The 8,540-nt window shown below is 39.2% G+C and overlaps 1 pseudogene; it reads right to left on the reverse strand.

Moving 5' to 3' along the window:
- Nucleotides 1-790: 790 nt before the first annotated feature.
- LOC125156526 (vesicle transport through interaction with t-SNAREs homolog 1B-like) lies at nt 791-1,795 on the reverse strand (annotated as a pseudogene).
- Between the last annotated feature and the right edge of the window lie 6,745 nt (nt 1,796-8,540).

Here is an 8,540-nt window from a genome sequence, read left to right on the forward strand (position 1 = left end):
AGTGGTGGGCCAAGCCTTCCAATCAAAGCATGCTTATTCAAGATCCCATTAGGCATTGCATAATCTTGAAAGTGATGAACTGGAATGTTAATTTGGGTAAGGGATGCTTTATCAAATTTAGCTTTGTAACCAGAATGTAAACTCATGAGACTGATGATAGCACTCCAATATATAATGAGTTGTTTTGTTGGAGGAAAGGCTTTTGCTAAGTTCACCAAGACACTCTTAGTGTATGATTGTTTTACTTTCTTCACAGTGCTTTTCCAGTTTGAATGTAAGTTGAAGTGAGCAAGGATTTAGCATATATTTTGTAGCTATTTTCAGAGCATCTTAAAGACTGACCCATGAGAAGTGTTCAGTGAATATTCATGGGATGTTTAAGTTACATATTATATCTCAGCCATAAAAATAAGCACTGCATCAGATATCCAGATAAAATGAAAATCAGGCCACGGTCCCCTGGGTACTATAATCTGATTTCCAAGTTCTTTCCTTGATATATTTATTTGTATATTTGTGGACATTGTATCTATGTATGTGTTTGTGTACTAATGGAGGATTAATGAACTTCTTTTTTTTTTTTTTTTTACACCTTGGTATATCATACTGGTCTTGTTGCTGTTCCTTCACAGTTAGGTGGTTTTCCATCTTCCCTCCCTTCTCCAAGTCTAGCTACACCGTGCATCCTTGAACCATTACCTTACAGCAGCACTACACTTATTCCCCATCCCTAACACCATTCATTCACAGGGTCAAAGTTCTGGTCCACAAACCCTTCCCTCTAGGAAGTTCAATGCCTGTGAAAGAACTTGCAATAAACCAGACCTGCTAGGATGGTCAGGTCCAGTAAGATGACAATGGAAAGTAGCAGCTTGTTGGTTGTCACTTTTCTGGACATTGAATGGAGAATCTTTCGACTTTTGCTCAAGTTTTCACTTGTGTTTACAAGCCTACTCTTAGTACGCTCCAATGGATCACATTGCTCACCCAGCTCTTCTATGATTTCTGAGCCAATCTAGTCAGTCTCTGTGGCAATCCGATAAGAACACTCAGTACTCTGGGTGGCCTGGTTCAGGCTATCAGTGCCTTGCAGAAGCAATGCCCTTTGAGACTGTAGCTGATTCATATGCTCATTCTCTACAGCGTATGTACCATATTTCATGTCTCCTCGGCCCCCAGGTGTGGCTGTCAGAGGTGTGCTTCTCACTTCCCGATGGAGTTTAGCAAGGTCTTTCCGGTAGGTTCCAAGATTAGACATCATAGGGTTACAGAAAGACAGAGGTGCATAATGTCGTTCCTCTTCCATCTCTGCCAACATTTCATTTGCTTCCTGTTGCTTTTCATCAAAATCTCTGATCAGCTTTTTCTTTTCTTCTGCCCCTGCTGTCCCCAGGAGCTGCTCTGGCACAGCTTGCAGGTCTTCATGGAGGCAGCAGAAGATCTGGTGAAGTTTCTCGAAATGCTCCGAGAAGGCAGCAGAGGTGGCCATGTTGCAGGCCACACTCAAGTATCGCCCACCGAGATTTTGGGCACTGGGCCTGCTCCTATCCCGGCGGTCAGCCACGCAGTCTCGCAGGTATCATTGCTGGAGACGAGGTGCTTCTGGGCCACCGCCGGGTCCTCTGAACTTCTGTATCTGTGGAGAATACTCAGAGTATTTCCTCCAGCCTTAGTAGCATGAGTCTGAAAATGTGTCACAGACAAATATTTAAAGCCTGAATTGCCTTTGAATATTATTTAAAAGGACAACATGTTAAGGTAATTAAAAATATGAACCCTTAGTCTAGCAGCCTAGGTTAAAATCTCTGTAAATTCTAATTTTATAATTACTTATTATATTATGATTCTCATATGAGCATTAGAAAATTCTTTCCTTGGATTACAATGCTAATATGCTTTGTATCTTTTTCTGTCTTATTGTACTGGCTAGATCCTCCAGCTACTGTTGCATAGAAGCAGTAATAGCTAGAATCTTTGTCCTGTTCTTGATTTTAAAGGGAGTGTTTTAAAATAAATTATAATTGTTACTGTATATTTTTTGTTAGATTTTCATTACTACTTGTGCCGGTTAGCAATTCCTTTTTTCTCAGCTCTAAGCGTACACTTTTTTGCCTGCTCTGTGAAAATGGAGATGGGTCCTTTAAATATTTTTCCTTTGACAATGGTCATGAGTTAAACCTTAACAGTACAGGGCTTTAGAGAGAGATAAGGCAGGAGGTTATCCTTCCTGGCCCTCTTTTCTATCTCCTTGAGCAGCTGTTGTGAAATCTCTTTTCATTCTCTCTGCCTTTGCCTTAGATCTCCACCATCTTTAATTTGGGTTCTAACAAAGGATTCTGTCTGGCCTTACCCAAATTGTTTCTTCCCTTAGCCATATAGCTATTCAAGTTAACACCTAAACTTTTTAAAAAATATATTTATTTATTTTTGAGAGACAGAGCGAGACAGAGCACAAGTAGGGGATGGGCAAAGAGAGGTAAGGGGGTGGGGAGGGAGGGAAACAGAATCCAAAGCAGGCTCCAGGCTCTGAGCTCTCAGCACAGAGCCCAACGCAAACTGCAAGATCATGACTTGAGCCGACGTCCAATGCTTAACTGACTGAGCCACCCAGGAGCCCCTCAAGTTAACATTCTAAAACAATATCTTCAGACAGTCTACTGTTCTCTAACATGATGATATTCTTGAAAATTTACCAAAGTCAAATATGTGCAAGCCACCAATGGAATTATGTATTATAAGGAAAATCTCTCCCTAGAGGACTAAAAATTCATCCCAAATTCCTAATTACAGTTCACCTTCTAGAAAGGGTTGCTATAATTTTATAAATAACATATCATGCATGTCCTTTCACTTCGTTTTTTTCCTTCCTAATTATGAATGTAGTCAATAAGCTTAGGTTTAGCCTAATGAGTCCCATCTTTATCTCAAGTTTATTAAGTTGATGAGATCTTTGCTCGTTGTCTCTAATCTCAGAACTTTTTTGCGGTAATATTTGCATGTAAAGTAAGAAGTGAAAGGCAATAAAACTACAATTTTGTTTAAATTTCTGTGCTAAGATGCTGACATGAATTCAGTGAGCAAGCACTACCATCAAAAGGTAACATACCAGATGGGGTACAAACATACATTTAGAACATGAAAAAGCAACTTTAGGGTTTTCGAACATACTGTCTGAAAGTGAGTGTTGTTTAAAAATATTAAAATGGTCAAGGGCTCTATTTACAAAAACTCTTGGTGTTTCTTCCTTCCCTTAAAAAGACATCTAAACTTTTAAGCATGCTATTCCATATCACCTAAAATCCCAGCTTATTTTCAAGCTAGAGCACTCACTGTTTCCCCTCTTCTGTTACTCTGTGCGCCCTCACCATTCTCACGTGTGCTTGGTGTTCATGCTATTTCTATAGTCATGTCTTGCTGCCAGTCTGGCTGTACCATCTCATCTTCTCTTTCAAAGTCACACTAATTTTGCCAAACCTCTTGGACAGACTAACTCTGACGTGAATCCTCTCCCTTCTCCCTTAAGCATCCCCAGAACAAATAATTTCTCCTCTATGTTCCCACAATAGTCTGATTTTTTTTAAACTATCACCTTCTGATTGGCAATAACTATACCAGCATGGGTATAGTGTAAGTCACATCTCCTTTTCATATTTCAGTTAAATAAAATTAAACAGTTTGAGTCATCCTTTAACCTCTTCCAACAATTTCCTCTTGTTCCCAGGGTCTATATTCTAGAACAATTTTGAGAATACTAAAAGTTCTAATAACCATTGACCCTTAATGTACTACTCACAATGGGCACTCTGCATATATTAATGTATTTGGTTATGACAATATCTATAGGTAGATATTAGTATAATACTTATTTGACACAAAAGGAAACTGAGGTACAGAATGGTCACACAGCTGGCCTTTCATGGCCTGGGTGCATCACTTTGAGCCTTATGGAGAGCAAAGCCATAGGCAAAAGGTGATGAAACTGGTTTTGTGAGTGATTCTGAAAACCAGGGCAGCACAGGCAGCTTTTGGGCACAGGTAACATGGTGAGACACTGCTGAGTGGATCTCATCCTGGCTTCAGTCCAGTGAGGATTCAGGGAAAGGCAGTGGCTCATCTATCTTGGAGCATCCTGTTTGGGCAGCACTAGAAGCCAGCACTCTCAGCACGTGTGTAGACCTTGTCCTGGTGTATAGAGCAGCACTGATGGTGTATAGAGCAGGCTTCAGGCTCAGAGGATACTGATGAAGGAAAGCCCTGGGGTGTTAAATATTTGGGGGCGATCTCTCTGGGGACATGAAGAAGTAACTGGGTGAGACTTCGATAAACTGCACATCCTCCCTTATGAGGGGCTGGGCCAGAGCCGCTGAAATCTGTATTGTTATGATTTTTTTAAGTTTATTTATTTATTTTAAGAGAGACAGAGAGAGAGAGAGTAAGGGAGGGGCAGAGTGAGAGAAGGACACAGAGAATCCCAAGCAGGCTCTGCACTGTCAGTGCAGACCCCGACAGAGGGCCAAACGCACAAAACCATGAGATCATGACCCAGACGCTCAATCAACTGAGCCACCCAGGCACTTCTTTATTGTTATGATTAATGAGACTCCAAAGTGCTTATGGTTTTGTGAAACCCAGAACCACCTTGCATATACAAGTGATCTTATCTAGCATCCACAATTAACTTTCAAAATATGCATTATTATCATTTCTATCTTAGATGTTTAAGAAACTGGAATTCAGAGATTCTTGTAAGTTGCAGAGCTGGGGTTCAAACTATTTCAGACTCTAAAGTTCAAGTTGTCCCTACTGTACATCATAACTGTCTTCCTGTTGACGATGAAAAAAGAAAATAATGTTGTGTCTTCTGTTTGACATATACATACAAAGCATTCCTTTTTCAGTGCTTGGCATTTCTCATGACCTAGAAGTTAGAATTCATTGATATTTTTATAAAATGAAATCCCCAGTGACGAGTTTTGTCCTCATCCAAGGTAGATAAACCTAGTATGCTGCTACAATGTGATGATTCTCAATGTGGTTTTCTTTAGAAAATGTGAGTTCAGATGTAGCCATCACTTTTAATGTATGAAGAAATGCTTACGTATACCACAGTCATTCACTATCAGCTCATATGGCATCCAGATAAAAGCAAGACCTTCCCTTGCCCACAGTACACAGTTCAGCCTCACACAAGTATGTTTTTAATGTTTACAACACAATGTGTTTCCCAAGTCATTTTCTTCCTCATAAATCTGTACATTATCCTACTTAAGCAATTCTTTGAACATCTTCCTTTATTAAAAAAATAAAAATAAAATTGTGTCTCAGTCACAAAAAGGAGAGAGGGTATTATAAATCAGTAGAAATATAACCCAATCAGGGGATTCTGTATTCAGGTAGATTCAATTCTTATCAGTTCTGATGGAATGATAAATTTGATTTTTATCATAGGGAATGCGATCATGCAGTAGGTTTAATTCTCAATAATTTGTGATACTCTAATTCAGAGGAAACTTCAATTCATTCCAAAGAAAGGGAGTGTGCCATTGCTTATAGACAAAGTTAACAGTTTCACTGAGAACCTGAGTTCAATTGTTTGCCGATTCCATGTGACTCAGGGACGCAAATTGATTCATTTGGACACCCCAGCTAAGGCTGTCAGTGTTTCCCAGTGTGGGCAATTTTAATAGCTTGTTTTTCTCTCAGTCTGAATGATGTGTCAAGTTGTGAACTGATGCCCTCCTTCCCTTCTTGTACCTAATTCTGACTGGCTAATAATCAGCAATGTTTCAGAAAATAAAGCCTTGATAGAGTTAAGAATTTAAATCCCCATGCTACACAAGTAAGCTTTTTATTGGAATGCACAAATGTGACACATTTAATTGATTTAATTTATATTAACATATGTGTATTAAAATTTTCTTAAGTTTATTTATTTACTTTGGAAGAAAGAGAGTACAAGCAGGGAAGGGGCAGAAAGAGAGGGAGAGGGAGGATCCCAAGCAGGCTCCGTGCTGTCAGCACAGAGACAGATGCAGGGCTTGAACTCATGGACTGTGAGATCATGAACTGAGCCAAAATCAAGAGTCATCTACTTAACCGATTGAGCCACCCAGGAGCCCCAATTTTTAAACACTGTATGTATAAGCAGGATGTGAGAAACAACCAAAAAAAAAAAAAAAACTATGTCTAGGAGTCAGTCTCTTAAAGCTATGCAAAGTTTCCAAACTAACTGCCTGAAGGAAAATCTAGACTATATTTTGCCAAGAATGTTTCCCTCTAGTATTTTAACCCCAATAAATTCTATGTGTCTCAGAAAATGAATCCATTCTTTTCTTGCATCTTTAATTTGTTGATGTTCATGACTTTCTACATTTTAATTTTAATCAAAGTATGAAATAAAACATTAGTTCCAAAAAGATACACTGTGAGTTTTGTACTCGGTTTGAATCCAAATAGGTTGTTTTGAATATTTGAGGTTTTTCTTCCCTTTTAACAATCATGAATAAACTACTGTTCTTGCACAATGTGGAAGATTAAACGATAAAATTTGGAAGTAAACTTCATAATGGAATAACAATGAAAACTCATGAGGGTTGTAGTGATGCTAAGACCATGGTATTTCATTGAAATGGTTGTTCTTAGCAATTGACATGTCACTGCTTTTGAGGCTGGTGTGTGGGCGGCCAACTGACTGCTGAAGACTTAGCCAACAGTTGGAATATCTTAGGCTGGAAAAATGTGTTGAAACTAATCTTCAAGTCAGCATTAGAATCTGAAAACCTTGCAAAATGAATGCCTGTCGTATTCTCTTAGCTAGGAATGCATTACCCTACGATACTCCCACCACTCCTGCCACACATTCATTTCCAGACCGTCGAACTCTTTTTGTATTTCTAAATCCACCTCAAATACCACCGTCCCTGCAAACTGCGCCCTCATGTTCTTTCTCCTCCTCCGCACTTTAAAGTCAGTTCTCTTCTGTAAATGCTCAGATTATTATCTGTGTCTTTCTTGAGGCAGATTTACTCCTCTTTATTATGGCCATCTGAATCTATGCCTTCTTTCCTCTACTTGATTCTAAAAGCTCTCCCAGTTTAGGTTCATTATCTGATTCATCTCCAACTTCTTCATAGACCTTAGGGAGTGCTCTACACCGGCCAGGAATAACAATGCAGACAGTTTACATTTATTGGGAGTTTATGATGTGCCAATAGGTCTGAAAACTTCCATTTAATCCTTTAAAACACATACAAGACAGGTACTATTATTATTTCTATTTTACAAGTATGAGACTTGAGACTTCAAGAGAATGAATAACTGGTAAATATTTCAACACAGGACCCAAACCCAGGTGGTGTGACCTCAGGGAAGGTGCCCCAAGAAAGGGGAGGGGGCACTAAGTCAGAAAAAAATGAATTTACCAAGTAATTGCCAAAACCAATACAGAGGCAAACATTATGTGTTCCAATCTTCTACCATAAGAACATTCAAATAATCTGATTCCCACCTTTCATGCTCTAGCCCTTTCCAAACAATTACAAAAGCAGAAGTGCATAATCCTCCATCCACAGTTTTCTGGTCAGTTTTATTTTAATCTGGAACAGCCAGGACTTAAATTCAGGAACACTAAAGCCCAAAGCTTGGTATTAGCAATGCTACACTAGGTTCTCTAACCGCTCAAGTGTTTATCTTCCACTTCGTTGTGGTCATTAAAACTCATTTCCACTGTGTCCCTCGGCTCCACTGCTGACCAAGTCCTAGAACCTCTTCCTTTCAAGCCTGTTTCTCCATATTCTTAGGCTTCTGATTACTCTCCCAGCCTATTGTTGTCAAGGTCAAACAAGTCACTTTTTCACCTTTTCCCTCAAGGTCAAACTTTTAGGCCCTGCAACATTCTTGCTGCTCCTCTCTGTGCCCTCTTCAAGTTACGCACACATGACATTAATATTAAGTGACTGCTTTGAGTTATTCAATTGTTGATCTAATAACTGTCATGTGCATTTTTCTGAAAACAATAGTTGCAAGATCGCACAGGCTGATTTGGTAACTCTGCTGTCATGTGCATGAATATAAAATAAACACAAGGGAGCAGATGAGAGTGAGGAAAAGCAACTGCCAGCTGGAACTTCAGAAAAGAATGATGTTCCATAACCTCAAGACCCACTGAGCACAATTGAACCGTATCTCTTTTTGGCAATATATTAAAGATACGTGAAATATTGTGGTTTCCCTCTGCCTCCTCCTATACTTTGGGGGTATATGGAACAGATCTAGTGCATAATGGTGAGCAGCCTAGTAACTTTGGTTGCATGGTACTTTGAGTTAGAGTGTAGCTTAGAACTATTTCTGGCATTTTCTTCCTATTGAGATTCATAATGACATAGCAACAGCCATGCTGGATACACATTTCTTCTTTGTTCCAGTATGGCCCAACATGATTTGCCTTATACACAGGGCATACAGATTTTATGAGGTTATTGTGTATAGCTTCAGTATTGATCTCATTTTTTAAGTTAGCCTCTGTTAAAATACATGGGAGT

The sequence above is a fragment of the Prionailurus viverrinus genome, chromosome F2 (assembly GCF_022837055.1).
Source record: "Prionailurus viverrinus isolate Anna chromosome F2, UM_Priviv_1.0, whole genome shotgun sequence".
Taxonomy (NCBI): domain Eukaryota; kingdom Metazoa; phylum Chordata; class Mammalia; order Carnivora; family Felidae; genus Prionailurus; species Prionailurus viverrinus.